The sequence below is a fragment of the Panthera leo genome, chromosome B1, assembly GCF_018350215.1.
Source record: "Panthera leo isolate Ple1 chromosome B1, P.leo_Ple1_pat1.1, whole genome shotgun sequence".
NCBI lineage: Eukaryota > Metazoa > Chordata > Mammalia > Carnivora > Felidae > Panthera > Panthera leo.
In genome coordinates this window covers 183130680-183149964 of record NC_056682.1, presented here as the reverse complement: position 1 = coordinate 183149964, position 19285 = coordinate 183130680, and the positions used below count along the sequence as shown (strand labels likewise).

Here is a 19285-nt window from a genome sequence, read left to right as displayed (position 1 = left end):
TTTTTGGAATTCCTTATTTCTGTCCTTTGATTATAATTACAGTATCTCTCTTCAGTTTGTGGCTTGTCTTTGCATTTACTTTATGTTGTGTTAATGAATAGAAGTTCTTAATGTTAGTATTATCAAATTAACCAGCATTTTCCTTTATAGTTAAATGCTTTTGATGTCTTAGTTAAGAAATTTTTCCTTGCTCTTAGGATATTGTCTTACATTATTTTTTCAAAGCTATATAGTTTGTATTTCAAACTTCAGTTTTTAATTCAGTAGGAACTGATTTTTGGCTGTTTTGTGAGAATTGGGTTCGATTTCCTTTCTTTTTCTCATATGTAGATACTCAGCCAATTCCAGAACCATTTATTTTATTTAACAAGATAGAATTTTCCCCACCAATTTGCATTGCTAATTATGTCATATGTCTCTATATGTTCGGATCTATTTCTGAGTACTTTATTTCTTTCACTGGTTTGTCTGTTGCTTTGACAATAGTCACAAAGTTTTTAAGTTATAGATGTCTTACAAGTCTTAATATTTGGTTTGGTGGGTTTTCTTACTGTATTCTTCTTCAAAACTGGCTATTCTTTTCCCTTTGCATATTCGAACAGATTTCTCAATCAACTGGTCCAGCTTTAGGTGAAAAAACCCATTAGGAATTTGATTGGAATTGCAGAGTCTTTCAAATTGATTTGGAGACAGTTGACATCTTTATAACACTGAATCTTCACATCTAATAATCTGGTAATATCTCAATTCGTTTAAGTCTATTTTAGTGGCTCACATAAAGTTTTATAATTTTTTTGCCCTAGAGATCTTGCATATAGTTATATTTATTTCTAGGTACTTTGTGTTTTGATCTCCTCTTTAAAAAAAAAATTCAGTTGTCTTATTTTTATTAAAAAAATTTTTTTTAATATTCGTTTTTATTTTTGAGAGAGAGAGAGGGAGAGAGGGCGTGAGTTCCAGTGGGGGAGGGGCAGAAAGAGAGAGAGAGAGAGAGAGAGAGAGAGAGAGACAGAGAGAGACACACAACAGAATCTGAAACAGGCTCCAGGCTCCGAGCTGTCAGCACAGAGCCCGACGTAGGGTCAGACTCACCAGTTGTGAGATCATGACCTGAGCAGAAGTCAGACATTTAACTGACTGAGCTACCCAAGCGCCCCGCGTTATGTTTAATTTTTTGAGAAACTGCCACCTGATTTCCAGAGTGGTTGTACCACTTTACAGTCTCTCCAGCAAAGTATGAGAGATATAGTTTCTCTGCATCCTTGCCAGTGTTTGGCTGTATTGGAATTTTTTATTTTGCTCATTCTGATAGAGCACACGGTGCTGATAGATACCACACGGTGGTATCTCACTGTGATTTTAATTGGCATTATTCTAACGACAGGCAATATTGAGCATCTTTTTATGTATTTATCTGTCATCTATCTTCTAATGTCTTTACCCATTTTCTAATTGAGTTTTGATTAAAAAACATTTTTTTAACGTCTATTTATGTTTGAAAGAAGGAGACACAGCGTGAGCAGGGTAGGGGCAGAGAGGGAGTCACAGAATCAGAAACAGCTCCAGGCTCCAAGCTGTCAGCACAGAGCTCAACCTGGGGCTTGAACTCACTAACCACGAGATCATGAACTGAGCTGAAGTCAAAAACTTAACAGAAGTTGAAAGCTTAACCAGCTGAGCCACCCAGGTGCCCCAGAACTTTGATTGGTTTTTATGTGGATGTTTGCAAATAAATATAAAAGTTGAGGTAGTAGTAAAATGAACCCCAGTTCTGGAGCTTCAGCAGTTTCCCCATTTAGCCCTTTTGTTTCTTTTGAGAATTTCATAGCAAATCACACGCCTAGATTTCATGATCTTTCACTTGTAAATACTTCACTATGCATTTCTCTTGCAAAGATTTTTCAAAAATATAACCACCAGGATATCACCATACTTAATTTGAGACACCTGGGTGGCTCAGTTGGTTGAGGGTCTGACTTTGCCTTAGGTCATGATCTCAAGGTTCATTAGTTCAAGCCCCACATTGGGCTGTGTGTTGACAGCCTGTGAGCTCAGAGCCCACTTTGGTCTGCCCTTCCCCCGCTGTGCTCTCCCCAAAATAAATAAATTTAAAAAAAGATTAAAAAAGCAATAATTCTTTACTATTTAATACTAATAACCAATAGTGTTAGTATGTACTTAATGTATATTAGTAACTAGTACATATATTAGCAATGGATAATAGATATCTAATATCCAATACTTAATGCATATTTACATTTTTTTTGTTTCAAAGATGTATTTTTAAAAATGGTATGTTGGAATTAGAATTCAAACAAGATCGTTAGTTACATACTCTTTTTTGATAGTACTCCCTTTTTGTTCCTCAGGCAGTTGATTTGTTGGAGGAATTGGGTCATCTGCTAGAGTAATTTGGATTTGACTGATTCCTTTCTCTTTTTATCATTTAACTTGTTCTAATCCCCTAAACTCATAGGAAGATTTAGTAGTTTAGTTAGATTAGGATTCTGATTTTTAGAAACGAATCTTCACAGGGATACTGTGTATTCCCTGTTGCATTGTGTAAGGACCATAATGTTTGATTGTTGTACTTTTCATGCTTCAAAGTGAGATCAGTTGGTTCAGGTATTGTCAGTCCTGTCCTTACATTTAACAATTTTCCATTCATCTTTTGCCTAATGGTTATGGCTTCCATTGATGTTTGTTGCCTAGATCCAATACTTTATTTGGGGTTGTAGAATAGTGATTTCCTAATTTAGTTGTTTTTGCATTTATTTGCTGGACTTTTCTTTATTTCTTTGCTGGATTTTCAAGAAAATTTATTAACTTTTTGGTTTTCATGAAATGTATTCATACAGGAAAAGCAGGAAAAATGCTCAGTTCAGCATCACCACCACCCCCCCCCCCCCCCCCCCCACTTTATTTATCAGTTCTTAGAGTAGTGACTTGGTGCCCAAGCAGTCTATGGAAGACACCAGTGAAATGTTTGTTTTTTTTTTCTTCATCATTTTCTTTGGGTATCAGTTTGAATTTGTGGATTTTTTTAAAAGGTATTTGGTGCTTTTCAATGACATATTCTTTAAAATTTCACTTTTTGTTTGTAGGTGTTTAGACATATAATTGATTTTTGTACATTGAGTTTTTTGATCCAGCAACCTTGCTAAATTCGTTTATTTAAATTTATTTTCAGATTTTATCATCTGCAGATGGCAGTTTTTTTATTCTGCTTTTCAAGTCTTTATAACTTTCATTTCTTTTTCTTTCCTTACTGTAGTAGTATAGCACTCCAGTACTGTTTTAATAGAAGTGGGATAATGCAACCCTTCTCTTGTTCTTTACCTTAGAGGCAATGCTTCAATATCTCTCTATTAAGATTGTAGTTTGTTATAGGTTGTTTATCAGATTAAGGATATTTCCATATATCCCTACACATTTATCATGCATTAATGTCCAATTTTATGGAATGCTTTTCTGCATCTCTTCCCATGATCATTTGAGTTTTCTACTTTTAATCTGTTAATGCGAATTACATTATTGATTTTCTAATGTTAAATGGGTTTCCATTCCTGGAATGGATGTATTATTATCCTTTTTGTAGGTTAAGGAATTTAATTTGCTAATATTTTCTGATTTTTACATTTATGTTCACAAGTGAGGCTGGCTTTATAATTTTCATTTTCCAGTACTGTTTTCTTGGTTTTGGTACTAACGTTAAGCTCTTCTCATAAAACAAGTTTAGGAGAAGTTTCTTCTTTCTGTTCTCTGTAAGAGTCTGTTTTAAGGATGGAATTCATTTTTCTTAATTGTTTCTAGAACCTATTCATAAAGCCATTGGGGCTTGGAACTTTCTTTGTGGAGAAGATTCCCAGGTGGTTTAATTTTTAGTTCTTTGAAGAATACGAGGGGAAAGTAGAATCTTCCTGTGGTAAGAAGCTAGTAGTTACAAGTGAAAAATTCAGTTGTTTATTAATATTTTTTACTGACTGTTTTAAGTGGTTATGTCTCCAGTTTTTGAGGTATAGCCTGTATACTTGCTATTTGTAAATTATACTTATTTTGAATATTACTACATTTTAAAAAGGTTATTTACTATATTTCTTTAATACAGTTTAGATTTGTGTTTTAAGCTTCTGAAGTTTGTAAGATTTCTGAATAACGAATCTTTAAGGACTCTTTAGAGAACTTTCAGCCAGATATCTAAGTTCTGCTGGCTCTGCCAGTTACAGTCTTGAGTTTGTCTATTACTTTCTGGGCCTCACATCCCTCATTGATAAAAAGAATAGCCACTTCACGTAGTTTTCAGAGGATATACTGAGAAGTGCCTTATAAACCGTAAACTGTATAAGTGAAAGGTTTTAAAGATAGTGAATATAGGTGAAGTGTTCAAAGAAAGAGAGTTGGAGGAACCTTTGAGATTTGTTTAAGTCTCTCCATTTTATTGGAAGTAGAAGCTGCAAGTTTATGTGGAGAGCTGAATGCACAGCCCAGGCTTCCTGTTTCTCAAATCGCTGAGCTTTTTCTCTTTTGCCTTCCTGCAAATTAAATACTAGGTACTTGAGAGAAACTTTGACTTCTCTAGGTACATAATTGAGTGTATTATTCCTAAGAGGTTGGGTAGAAAAGTGCATGTGACATTAGGGAGAAAAAGGAATTTTAAGACTTTAGTTGCTTAAGTTACCCGTAATTAAAAGTGCTGTCAAAGTAGTGATTGTTATTTCCCCCCCAGAATTTAGACAAAGAGAGCCTTGTTATACTTTTCAGGGATTAAAATTCATCTAATACAGTAAGAAGTGAGGCCCTGTGTGGTTGCCACATAACTCTGTACTTGAAATTCCGTTGAAATTTTACTTTAAAAACCATTGCTTCAGTGTAATTTTAGTAAGACCGTGCCTTATATTTAACATGAAAACTTTCAAACTAATTGTGTTTTGCAAAGGGTGCCTCCTTAAAATTTAACTTGTCTACTTGATTCCTTAGTCTCTCCAAATACAGGCTCAAAAAAATTATTTCCTTTAAATCCTTAAGTTGATACTAATAATGAGAAGGTTTCTTATTATTTGAGCTTTGAAGATTCAATACGTTACATAGTATTTGCAGGAGGGGACTTCTTTCCTCCCTCCTTCTCCCCGTGGCAGCCTGTTAGAGATGCCGGCCGCAGGGCCCTCCTTCCCTCCAGCCCTGCTCCCCCTTCCCCTTTTCCTCCATAAGGTGCAGCATTCACTTGGTGCCCCTTACCTCCATTTCTGCTGTCTGCTCTCATTTAAGAATTTCCTCTTCCTTTCCTTCCCTTCTTACCCTTCCTATCCCAGAGAGTCTGTTTTGGTGAAATGGGGCGACACTAGGGACGTATTAAGGGGAGGAGCCCAGGTTTGCTGAGGCACTTTTAAAATCCCAGACATCATTATAGAAAGTATGTGTCTCCTATTTTAAATGAGTTCTTAAAAATTTTACTTAAGTCATTTTGATCACTTTTTTTTTTTTTTTTTTGAGCTAATACCATCAGATTCTAGATTTGTCAATAGTTACTATGAATAAAAAGTTTCTGGGAACTGAGGCTGTGTTCTTTTAGTTCAAATAGTAATTTCTGTGAGATTCATTATGCATTTATATCAAATTATAATTTTGTTGTCTTAAAGTTGAAGGTCAAATTTTTATTTATTTATTTATTGTTATTTTTTATTTTTTCAATATATGAAGTTTATTGTCAAATTGGTTTCCATACAACACCCAGTGCTCATCCCAAAAGGTGCCCTCCTCAATACCCATCACCCACCCTCCCCTCCCTCCCACCCCCCATCAACCCTCAGTTCTCAGTTTTTAAGAGTCTCTTATGCTTTGGCTCTCTCCCACTCTAACCTCCTTTTTTTTTTTTTTCCTTCCCCTCCCCCATGGTTTCTGTTAAGTTTCTCAGGATCCACATAAGAGTGAAAACATATGGTATCTGTCTTTGAAGGTCAAATTTAATGTTCAGTTGTTATAGGCTTGTGACTTTTTTCCCCTGAAAAACAAGACATTTTCTTTAAGTAAAACTCATTACATATATCCTCATCACAAAGGTAGAACTTAAACCTGACACACAGGAGGTTTAGTTCCTTTATATGTTAGTTTCTTTTTAGGTTTAGCGGATGTTAGCTTCACTACAGTTGTATAGGTTTTCTAGAACTGTGAATTATTATTTATATTTTTTCATTGCTCATCATAGGAATTCATGAGGGTGATGTTTTATGCTAGTTTTGCAGCCCTGGAAGCCAAGAACCAAAAGTGTTGAGAGGTTTGCTAAAGATTACGTAGTTAATAAATAGTGGAACTGAGATGTGAGCTCAGGTCTGACTAGAGAGTTGGTGGTCGTGTGATTATTTAGGGATAACGCTGGTTGATAGGTAGAGTTACTTGCTATTAAAATAGTTATGCATAAAATGCTGTTAAGAGTGGAGAATTGGGATTATCTGTTAGGAAGATCCGGAAGGCTTTACAGAGAGGATGAATCCTGGTGAAGTGGATTCTTCAGGGATCAGATTATGCCTTGATTTCATGCTGTGAAGACTGGGCTTTATCCTGTGGAGGACCTTGAGGTCCTGAAGGATTTCAGCAGGAGGGGTGATGTGATTAGCTTCATATTTACAGATGTGGCTCTCACTCATTTCTTTTCCCTGTCAAAAAACAGAGCAAAAAGTCTGTATTTAGAAGACTGACCCAGTGGTGATCTTAAAGAACTTTGCTCTCCTTACAAGTGCAGCTGCATTTAGGATAGAGATCACATCTTTTAGTGACAAAATGGTTTCTTTAGATGGGATCTAAATTTATGCCTGGATTATGGTAATATAAGTAAGATTTTTCAGTATAGGACCTACCCAGTGACATCATTTCAGGAAGCAAAGCTGGTATTACTTAAAATGATCACCATTTTATGAATGACTTCTTTCATTGCATTCTAGATCATTCAAAATCATTTCTTAGAAATGTCTGATCGAGTTCTGTAGGCAGAAAGAATGCAACGATTGTCAGTCTTTTTGACAACATGTCCTCATTGGCCAATTTCTACCTATTTGATGCCACCCTGCCTCATGTTTTTCTTCCTATATCCTGAGGTGGAAGAGAGCCGTTGCAGTGTCTAATCTGTCCTGTGGTAGGTGGAGTTTTCTTGGATTATCTGTAAGAACAGTCTTCCTGTTGTTAATGGGGCCAGATAAATAAAAGAGCTTGTAATGCTATGAGTTTAGTTTTTAGTATTTAATCATTCAGAAATTGACTTTGTGTGTATAGATGTATCTTCTCTAAAATTACAAAATACAAAAGAAAATTGTAGTTACCTTCATGTTTGATAATGAATAAGACCTTTTTGTGTTGATGACATCTCTACTTAATAGGGGCTATATACCATGGTGGAAAGAGTGGAGAGTTCTAGGTATTAGTAAAATTTACTTTGTAATATTTTTGCAGTCTGCCGCTTTCCATATCACCTCATTAGTATAGCCTTAGTTTAGACCTCATTGCTTGAGATAAAATTACTTGCTTCCCTGCCTCCAGTCTGCTGTCATTAAATCTACATTTTGCAGCTACATGCAAGCGTATTCTGTACACAACACAAATCTGACACTATCCCACCCATGTCTCCATGAATCTCTTAGCTCTAATAAGTTCTGCTAAATGCTTGGAGTTGTGATATAACTATAGTGGCTCCTTGAACATTTAATTTCCATGAAGTCTTGCTAGCTTAATACTTTTACACACATATGCCCCTCCCCCCAAAACATAGGTGTTTGATTTTTGTAAAATATTTTAGTGGATTTATTTCTTAATATACTTCAAGTACCATTTTACTTATTTTTTTACTTACCTTTTTTTACCTTTCATTTTTACTTTACCTTACATTTTTACTTACCTTTAATTAGTATTTATTAAAATTTAATAAAATACTGAATTTATTTCTTCATATGCTTCAAGTACCATTTTATTTATTTACTTAATTACTTTTAGTATTTATTAAAAAGATATAGGTAGATGTTAATTGAGGGAGGGATATAAAATTTGAAAAGATAGAAGATAGGACATCTAACTGATAGTAAATAAGAAATTGGCACAGATCTCTGTCAACTATGTTCATAATTTTGAAGGCCAAATTTCACTGAGGCTTGTAGAGAGTGCTAAGAATAATGAAAGGCATTTTGGAATGTTTTGTTTGGAGAGAAAACAAGGCAGCAAGTTGTTTCTGATCCTGTAATGATAATAGATGACTATACAAATTCAAACTCTTCACTGCCCATTGGATTCTCTCTTTTGTTAGGAAAATAATTGATCAAAAATGATAGATTCAAGTTATTGAAAGAGAATAGTAGGATGAGAAAGGAGCTAATTGTTCTCAGTGGCCAGGATATTTCGTTCTAGGGTTTAAAAACAACTAATTATTGGGGCGCCTGGGTGGCTCAGTCGGTTAAGTGTCTAAGTGTCTGACTTTGGCTCAGGTCATGATCTCGTAGTCTGTGAGTTCGCGACCCGCATTGGGGCTTTGTGCTAACAGCTCAAGGCTTGGAGCCTGCTTCTGATTCTGTGTCTCCCTCTCTCTGCCCCTCCCCCGCTTGTGTGCACGTGCGTGTGTGTGCTCTTTCTCTCTCTCTCCCTCTCTCTCTAAGTAAATAAACATTAAAAAAAGACAAATAATTATCTTATTTTCATGATCTCTGAGCTGTCATGGAGACTATGAATGGTATGTAAAGGCTGACAGTTTTATTTTTTAAACATTTTTTAAAGGTATAATTGGCATATAATAAATGGTTCCTATTTAAAGTGTACAATTTGGTAATTGTTAACATATGTATACATGCATAAAACCATCACCACAGTCAAGGTATGAGCATGACCACCATCCTCCACAGTTTCCTCATACCCCATGGAAGAGGAAACTGAGAACCAGCAGCAAGTGAGGAAGAGAACAAGAATATTAGGTTGTCCTGGAAACTGAATAAAGGAGAGAATGTGCAGATGATTACGGATAGGCCAAGTAACAGGGACATGTGAATTAACCATTGGATTTAGTAAGGTAGAAATTACTTGTGATTTTGACCAGGGTAGTTTTGGTGGAATCGTGAGAGCTGAAGCCTGATTGGAGTGTATCTTAAGACAGAAAGGGAGGAGAGAAATTGGAGATAGTAAGTTAGTAATGTTTTCAAGGAGATTTTCTACAAAGGGAAGCAAAGAAATGGGGTAGTAATGCAGTGAAGTTGAGAATGTCCCCCCCCCTTTTATTTTTTTTAAAGGAGGAAGAAAACCAATGTTTGTTCATATTCTGATGGCAGTGATTCATTGAAAGCAAAATGTTAAGTGTGTGAATTTCTGAAGTAGTGTAGTGCTCTTGAAGGGCCAAATGGGACGAAATTTTGTTCATGAATGTAGGGATTGGCATTATATAGAAACTTGGATAATTCATCGGTGACTACAGGCTGGAGACTCAGTTTGAGTTGTAGACATTGGGAGGTAGTTCATTGCATGATGCGAGTTCATGGAAGTTCTCTTCTGAATGCTTCATGTAATTTTTTTTTCTTTTGGTGAAGTATTTTCTTTTGTGAATGAGAATAGGGAGTAGAGACATCACGGGTGAGGACCAAGAAGGTGTGAAATAGGATAGAAGTGTGAACTGAGTTAAGGGTGCAGTGGAGGTCTGTGGTTATAGATTTAAGGCATCATGATCAGCCATGTTTAGATGTACGGGTGTAGATACAGAGTAAGTGGAGAACTAGGTTTTTACCAGGGCTATGGCTTTGTTAACCAAGTGTCATGAAAGGAGAGATGAGTCATGAACTTGAGTGTGTTTTCAGGAGAGTGATTATAGTAAGTGATCATAGATTTAGCTATGAAAGAAGGAGAGAAAAGACATTAAAGGGTGAAGGACAGTAGTCTCTGCAAGAGATGATGGTGACTTTGAATGGGGCAGAGTCTGGATAATGTTTTAAAGGTAGAACCAACAGATTTTCTGTGGTTGGATGTTATGTGTGTGAGGGTTGTAATCAAGGAATGACCTTAGAGTTTTTGGTCCTGAGCGGTTTCAAGATCTGAATTGTCAGCTGAAGTGCTTGCTACTTTATCACATTCAATGGTTTGGCTGTATTTTGTTGATTTGACTGTTGTGTATAAAAAGAAAATTTTCTAGTGTAATTAAGCTAGGCAAATATAAATGTAAATCAGCTTAATCCATGACTACTCATTCAATTTCCATATTGATTCATTCAGTAAGCCTTTGAGTGCTTGCTATGTTCCACGTGGTGTTCTAGGTGATGGGAATATGAACAAGACACATAATTAAATCAACTGTTTATATTGGTTTTAGTTCAAATTGAGAAATGAAAGTTTGGAAAATTTATGAAATAAAAGGAATTACTATGTCTTAGATGAAAATTTATATTATCTTTGTATTGAATTGCTAAGTATCTGGCTACGTTGACTATATTTATTTAGGCCAGTTTTACATCTTTAATACTCTTCTTCTGGGAACTTACATTATCATGCTGTTAATTTTTAGGTCACTTATTTAAAATAACTTAAGGTATTAATATTCTAAAAAATATAAAAGTAAGTTTCAGGGTTAATGAATTGAAATTTATTTTACAGTTTGTGGACTGCATGAGAAAATCTTTACTGGCACCAGATATCTTGTTTGGAGCAGAAATGATATTTTTCAAGTTGATAGCCTGAGCAGTTTCCAAAACGTAAATCTACCCTAAGTGGAAGAAATTATACTATTTTTTAAACATTTACTTATTATTTTTGAGAGAGAGAGAGAGAGAATGTGTGAACGAGCTAGGGAGGGGCAAAGGGAGAGAAAGAGACACAGAATCTGAAGCAGGCTCCAGGCTCTGAACTGTCAGCACAGAGCCCGACACGGGTCGCAAACCCACAGACCACAAGATCATGGCCTGAGCCGAAGTCTGATGCTTAACCAACTGAGCCACCCAGGTACCTCAGAAATTATACTATTTTTAAGAATATGCAGAAAACATTTTTGGGGGTAATTCTTTTAGTTGAGTCATGTGCGGCCTGAGTTTTGGACAGTGGCAGAGTTGTTGGAGAAAGTGTATATACTTTACTAAGGGACAATTCTCTGAATAGGAAGGTCAATATTTGTGTGCATATATTTTGATATATTGATTAAATAATTTAATTACTTTCAGTATTATCTTCAATAAAATCTGTGTTTAGAGAGAACACCTAAAAGTTGATTTGTTGGTGACAGCACATCATTACTACTGAAGAGCCAAAGTAAACACAGAGAAAAGAGGTTCCCTGGGAACTGTTTATGTCTGCCATACTGGTTATGAACAGTGTTGCCCACATATGAGGGATCTTCAGTAACGTCTCTGTAACTCTGAACTCACTCCCTTCTACTTAACATATTTCAAAGCAAAAACAGATGCTGGAATTATATGGTACAAAAAATCATGTGAAAAGGATAGATAGAAAAGACTCTATTGGAGACTGAAATTAATTGATGATCTTTAGAATTAGGCGTCGGTTCTCTCATAAACTAATAAACAGATGCTTTTGCCTGGTTCTGCTTTTTGCAGGAGGCCCTTTATAGGCTCCTAACAAATGCTTATATCTCTAGTTTCTCACTGCTGCTTTTGGATGTCTTTTTTTTTTTTTTTTTTTTTTTTTTAGCTTTGGATGTCTTTAAGAGGCTGTTTTGTCCATGAATATCTTAGCATTAGAAAATGATCAGTGAAATTCTTAGGGTATACATAAGCAGTGAGTGAAATGAAAGGTATGGAGTATGGACATCTGACATGAAGGAACAAAGGAAACAGACCTTGACAAACACAAATAAAAACATTTTTTTCTGATAAAATTGACATCCCTTGATGTTGGCCTTTTTGACTGAATTATTCCTGAGTTAGATACAGGTGTAGATTAGATGATACAGATGTCGATATATCTCTCCAGGGCTTTTTAGATACCAGTTTTGCTTTCTTTGCTAGTTCATACTTAAAATGTTATCATGTACTCAACTGTTTTAGGGATTCTTTGCACTGACACGCTTAATCGCCGTAGTTCATCCATATAGAACCAAGGGTTCTCATGAATATTACCCCCAACTCTAAATGGATATGTGATGCAGAAAAACAGTGAATCAGCTGAACCAGATGAATATAAATTTAAAATGCAGACTGTCTTTTGGTGACCTGTCTCAATCTCCGTTTGCTTACTGTAAAAATATAGATAGTAATAATTATGTTTCATTATTTAAAAAAAAATTTTTTTAACGTTTATTATTGAGAGACAGAGAGACACAGAGCATGAGCAGGGGAGGGGCAGAGAGAGGGGGAGACCCAGAATCTGAAGCAGGCTCCAGGCTCTGAGCTGTCAGCACAGAGCCTGACGTGGGGCTCGAACTCACAAACTGTGAGATCATGACCTGAGCCGAAGTCAGTTGCTCAACCAACTGAGCCACCCAGGCGCCCCTATGTTTCATTATTAATGTAAAAATTAGAACTAATGTGCTAAAAGAAATTACAGCAGAATCTGGTATATGCTCAATATTTAGTAGCAAATAAAAATTAAGAAAACCTCAGGGAAAAAAGAGGCTTAAAAAATTCTGGGAAGATATACATATATTTTAATTCAGAGACACCTTTCTAATATTTTCTGCTGTGATGTTTTAATTACCAATAAGGATTTATAATGTATAGTTGTGTAACTATACATTATTACTTAGGAGCCCTGTGTGTTGGAATCTGAATTTGCAAACCTTTAATGTGTGGATGGTTTTATGAAACTTCTCCTTCCCAAACAAAACAAAACCAGTGTCTGTTTCTCCATAAGATAAATGGTTCCTGGTTGTTTCTTTCTATGCCGTATGTATATAGGCAGTTCCCAACTTAGAAATGTTTGATTTACAAACATCCCGAACATCAAGCCTCTGGCTGTGGCCTCATTTCTCTCCTACGACTACCATGAGAAGTGCACATATGCCTCTCACTCTTTCATTGAATGAAGTATAACTTTGTAAATCTTTCTTCCATTACTGTGGAACAGTACATGAATGGGGATTTACCCATTTTTGTTGCTGAAACTAAATTGGTAGGGCATTGGATTCTGCTTCCCAGTTGGAAATGTGCATTTGTTTTCACTTAGAAACAGTAAGAGCTTTCTAAAATAATTGTTTGAACAAATTAATCCTATAAGTACATAGCAAAAACTTAAATGAGTGTTTTCCATTTTCAATATAATAATCTTTGGAGATTATATACTTGTAGTAAGTAATGCTCTTAATGAATCTGCTTTTAGAATTCCTGTTTTGTAATTTGCTTTCAGAATATTCTTTTTGGGTATTTTTAAAAATAGGAAGTCATTTTTTTTTTTTTTAACGGATTGTGGGAGATGAGGAAAAATAAAGGTCTTTTGAATTTCAACAAAATAGTTAACCAATTCTTTGATCTTGGGCATATTGCTTTGCAAATGAGAATTTGGTTTATTCATCATGCAAATGAGAATTTGGTTTATTCATCATGAAAAGAAGAAGCGAGGTTCATCCCAGTATAGCAGGGCTGTTGAGAGAAGTTGAATTAGATAACCAGGTAAAGCACCTGGTGTGTAAGTTACCCCCCAAATGCTCTATTCCCTCTTTATTTTCTCTCCTTGTGTTTTAGGGTATATTTGGTTTTGGAATCAACCAAAAGATGTTTAGAGTTAAGCCTAATTTAGAAAAATGCTGTTTTTGGTATCTGTTAAGGTAATAGTAATATCATAGGAAGACTAGACTTAGGTTGCAGGAGACTTAGTGTTGAGTTCCTCCTGTGCCATTTATTAGCTAATTCCTTCATCTTTCTGGATCATAGTAGTAGGTATCTACTGAGTTCCAAATATGTGCCACCCTCTGTGTTAGGTGCTTTATCTGCAGACGTCTCATTTAATCCTAACATCAGCTTTGCCAAGTTGCTGTCTCTTATTCCCATTCTACAGATGAGGAAGTTAAGGCAGAGAAGTTAAATAACTTTCCTGAGGTTATACAGTAAGTGGCAGGATGAGAATGAATTAAAAGTTCTTCTTTTCCTTTTACAGACTCCTCAACCTTCCTTTCTGTAAAATTGGGGTGCTAATTTTATTTTTCGAGATTGTTGTTAAGGTCTTGCACTGTGGGAGAAGTGAGATGGTGGTGTGCTCTCAGGTCAGTACCAGGCAGTAACAACAGTGCTCTTCTTATTTCCCGAGTGTTGATACAGGTAGGATGGCATTAATGACCTGTGTTCTCTATAGCTTGTGTTTGGTTGCAGCTTGTTTTCTTCTTTATTGTGGTAAAACATACATAATGTAAAATTTACCATTTAAACCATTTTAAGTACATGATTCAGTGTCATTAAGTGCATTCACAGTGTTCTGGTTGTCACTTTGAGTTACCACATTCTTCCCTCCAAAACAACTCCAAATAAATATGAGCATAGTTTTTGCTCTATTCTGTACACGTAACGTTGCTAATTGAAATGTTAGTGTTTATAGTATCCTGGGAAACCAGGGGTAAATAGATCAGTGTACCTGTGTACTTTTATTTTTTTTTTGCACCTAGTCAACATTATTTTCCCACATATGACAGATGCAGCAATGTTATAAACATATATTACTGCTTTCTAGGAACTTAAATATAAAACACAATGGAAATATACAACTGTCAGTGAATACAGAGATAAATACAGCTGCGTAAATACTCTTTCTCATTTATTTAAATACATTGAAGGAATGTATTGGTTACCATGAATATAAATGTAGATTTTTTTTGGATGAGGGATGTGGTGGTAAATGAGTTTCATATTAAGATAGTTTCAAGGCAGAGGCATTATCTTCTGTCTCCTATCTTTAGAGAGGCTGTTTTGAGAAGAGTAGCAGGAACTGTTTGAGGTGGCAAGGACAAGATGCATTTTATGGGTGGGGGAATAAGTGGAAGTCAAATAATCAGAAGATGGTAAATTGAAAAATGTTCCTGGAAAGCAGGAAGGGATCTCAGTAACTGAGTTTTTATCAGATGGTCTACTTAAAACATTTGGAAGGTTTAGTTGAACTGGACAGTTTTTTTAAGGGAAATTTTTAGCTAACAACCAGGGGAAACTTCTTTCTTTTTATAAGAGTAGGGACTAATTAATAGGTACTTTCATACAAAGTCAGTGATTAAAGAGATTCAGAACTCCAAGAGGCAGTCGTCAGTCAGGAGGGATTTAAAGTAAAGAAAGGCCCTTTATTTTCTGTTCAGTGTGACACGTAGGGCATAATTAGGTACCTCTGCAGTGGTTTCTCAGCCCTCTATTGGTAGGGTTTGTTTCCTTTAACTGATGAACTTTAATTGTCTGAGTAAATGTTAGAGATTCTAGAGCCTTCCACCTGCAGTTTTAGAGCATCTTGGTATAGCACTGTGTATACCAGTTGCAACTTTTTCTTTCTCATTTGTTGTTCTGGCATGTAATATGTTCTTAATAAATATGAACATATTTTAAATACCTACTATCTGCCAGAAAATATAATAGATAATGGGTTGAAACTCATTTCTCCCTAAAAAAGTATACAGTGGCCTTTATTATTATTTTATTAGATTTTTTGAGAAACATCCATTAATCTTACTGTATGCTAGGTAAGCATACAGTATGTTAGACACTGGGCATATAAGGGGCATAAGACGACTGTGCCCTAAACAGGATATCAGAGAAGACATTACTTACTTTTGAATTTGAATCATATCTTTGGTTTATTGAAAAATGACACCAAAGAATTATCTCTGAAGACTTTAGAGAACATTTATTCTCAAAATATTTGGATTGTAATATTTGATTTGGTAAATGCTTGAACTATTAATGGAGGTGCTAAATACAGTCAGTATTTATTTAAAGAATTTCTCTCAGTGGCGTTAATTAAGAAAAGCCTAATCATGAGACTCGTAAATAGTTGCCTGTATGGTAAGCCAAGTCTTGGCGGTATATGATGTTGCACATTGTTAAAGGGCTACAGTCATTGGTTAGTGATTAAGAGCCGGCCGGCTCCCCTTCTTGGTTTTTCTGTGTGAAATTTGCTGACGTTAAGGGTATTATGGGCGAGAAACTAGCTCTAAAGACTGGATTTACTTTCTCAGTTTTAGTTCTTCCTTTTTAAAAAATTTTTTCTTGTTTTATTTATTTATTTTTTTGAGAGAAGGAGAGAGAGAGAGAGCGAGAGAGCTCGTGCGTGCAAGCATCCACAAGCGGGGAAGGGGCAGAGAGAGGGAGAGAGGAAAAGAGGCAGAGAGAGGAAGAGAGGAAAAGAAGCAGGCTCTGACCTGACTTGGAGCTTGAACTCATGAACCCTGAGATCATGACCTGAGCTGAAATCAAGAGTTGCATACTCAACCGACTGAGTCACCCAGGTGTCCCAGCTTCAGTTATTATTATTATTATTATTTTTGATTTTTAAAATGTTTGTTTATTTTTGAGAGAGTGAGAGAGAGCATGAGTGGGAGAGGGGCAGAGAGAGAGAGGGAGACACAGAATCTGAAACAGGCTCTAGGCTCTGATCTGTCAGCACAGAGCCGGACACGGGGTGTGACCTTGGGAACAGCAAGATCATGACTGAAGTCAGCCGCTTAACCGACTGAGCCACCCAGGTGTCCCAGCTTCAGTTATTTCTTAAGCTCTTGTTTTCTTAGGTTTCTGAACTGTATTCCCTGTATATATCAGTTGAATGGGATGGTGGAATATAGAATGTGGAGTGAATATTTATTCCTCTTAAATATTGAAGGGTGAATGGAAACCCATTTAACACATTTTGTAACTCTATGTTGTTTGGTCTGGCTCAGCCTTTTTTTTTTTAACCTAGACTTTTAGGCCTGAAATGTCAATCATATTTGTCTTCTTTCTTGAGTACATTCAGTTGTCACTTCAGTATAACCTTTTCTTTCTGTCTTCACTGCCATGATTGTGGCTTGTATTTTGTTACTTCCTGCCTGGACTATTAGAACAGACACGAGTTGGTAAAAGCACGTAAACTAAAGTGATAGTTTCTTCTCTAGATTGAAATAAAACTGACTGTATGGGAAAGCATATTTTGAACTTGAAAGTGTTACACAAAATATAAATTGTAATTTCTCTGTTACAGTTCTTGTGTCACAGTCCTACTTAAAAATCATCAGTGACTTCTTTAGATGCCTCTTTCAGAGAGATTCATTGTCCTTCACTGACTGATAGCTCCAGGTTATTGTTCCAGATTCATATCCTGCTGTTGCCAGTGTTTTCTTCCTCTCTGGCGAGACTGTTGGCATAGCTGGGGACTCTGCTGTTCTGTGGTGTGTGGGACTGGCCTGTGCATTCTCGTTTAACATCCTTAGCCTCCACCCCTCCAATGGATGACTGTAGCAGCAGAGTGGAGAGAGGTGAGCGGGAGCGGGGAGGGCAGGGCACTGAGTGGCACTCTCGGTTGAGAACCAGTCTGTTAGCCAGACTACGCCTTGTGAGTTCCAGAGCCCATCTTATTTTCTGTTTGAGTTTTTTTTTTTTTTTTTTCTTTTCTTTTTTCTGACCCCACGTATTAAAATCCACTTTCTCTGAGCCTCCTGGGTGGCTCAGTCGGTTAAGCATCCGACATCAGCTCAGGTCATGATCTCACGGTTCGTGAGTTCAAGCCCCACGTTGGGCTCTGTGCTGACCGCTCAGAGCCTGGAGCCTGTTTCAGATTCTGTGTCTCCCTCTCTCTGCCCCTCCCCTGCTTGCACTCTGTCTCTCTCTCAAAAATGAATGGACATTAAATAAATAAGATCTAATTTTTCTTTCCTAATGCCACTAAAAATGTGATTGCTTGCATGTAAAAGTCAGACATCAGTATTTATTAGGTGTAGTAATATATAGTAATAATCTACATATTTTATATATATATATATTAGTAATAATATATAGAAAGTAAAACTGGCTTAGTCTTTTACCCCATGTAGTTTTATCTTAACTGCCAAGAGTATAAAAGCCTTAGAGAAGACCATCTTTAATATTTTAAAGTTCCCCTCAATTTTTTTTGCACAATTTGTTCTGTATTTTGTTAAATAAATATTTAAACAGTAATATTTGACAATGAACAAATAAACTTTATACTTTAGGTTCTAGGGAACCATTGAATGGTTTTAACTGGAAGAGTAAGGTTAATAAATTTCTACTAACTTAGGTAGATTTAACATTGTTATAAAGAGGTAAGGAGTTTTGTCGTCATTTTCTACATCATAGTATTCTTATCTGCCGTGTAATTTCTAGAAAAGTTGTTCTCTTCCAAACATTTATATTGAAAAACCAATTAGGCTAGTGATTCAGTACACAGATATTTTTTGAGCACTTGCTGTGAGCAGGCACTGTTCTAGGCACTCCGGAAAGAGCAGTGATCACAACGAAAGCCTGTAATCTCATGTTGACATTACAGTGGGGGAGTTGGGCAGTAAGCAAATACATAAATAGATACTGTAGTGCCCTGCAGTAAAGTGCTATGAAGAATAATAGGGCAAGCAGAGAGCCTAAAGGCCAAGGCTGTTTTGGAGAGGGAAATTAGATGGCCTTTGAGGAGAAACAGTTGAGTTGGAATGAAGGCAGTTACCTGAGCCTGCGTGGATTTGGAAGAAAACCCTGCAGGCCAAGGAACTAAGTGGGAGCTTTCAGTGAGTAATGTATTAATATTATTTTCTTTTCACTTTAGAATAATCCCTTCATAATCTGTCCCTCACTGATATTGTCAGTCTTTTCTCATAGTTTTCCAGTTAAATGGGAACAATAGGGGTGCTTGGGTTTCTCAGTCAGTTAAGCAGTTAAGCCTCTGATTCTTGATCTCTGCTCAGGTCAGTATCTCATGGTTTGTGGGATTGAGCCCTGCATGGGGCTCTGTGCTGACTGCAGGGAGCCTGCTTGAGATTCTGTCTGTCTGTCTCGCTCTGCCCCTCCCCTGCTTGTTTGTTCTCTCTCTCTCTCTCTCTCTCTCTCTCAAAAAAAAAAAAAAAAAATGAGAACAGTAGTGCTTACTTTCTAGGCAAAGTGAAATGTATAATAGGCAATTTACATATAGTTGTATATGATAGGCATTCTGTAATTAGTAGTTATTGTTGTCATTATGTTGTTAGTATAATAGCTATTAGCACATTATGTTCTTGCCTATACGTGTCTTCCTAGAGAACATTTGCTCGTCTTTTAAGAATAAATGTAAATATTACTTCTCCTTGAGTTTTTTCTTGCTATTCATGTAGACGGAACTACTCCTTTAGTTTTGCCACCATTATATATTTACTACATGTCTGCCATTGTACTTGCCATATTGAACT

The 19285-nt window shown here is 36.2% G+C and overlaps 1 protein-coding gene across 5 annotated transcripts in view; it reads left to right on the top strand.

Annotated features, from left to right (window-relative positions):
- STIM2 (stromal interaction molecule 2) overlaps positions 1 to 19285 on the top strand; it is a 151780-nt gene that overhangs the window by 38438 nt on the left and 94057 nt on the right. The window contains exon 2 of one of the 5 annotated variants that reach the window (XM_042936731.1): positions 603 to 735. The exons of 3 other annotated variants lie outside the window; for them this stretch is intronic. The gene's annotated coding sequence lies outside the window, so the exon portion shown is untranslated. Of the gene's footprint in view, positions 1 to 513; positions 736 to 19285 lie in introns of those variants that run through there. One more of the 5 variants, XM_042936732.1, reaches the window with a different exon arrangement.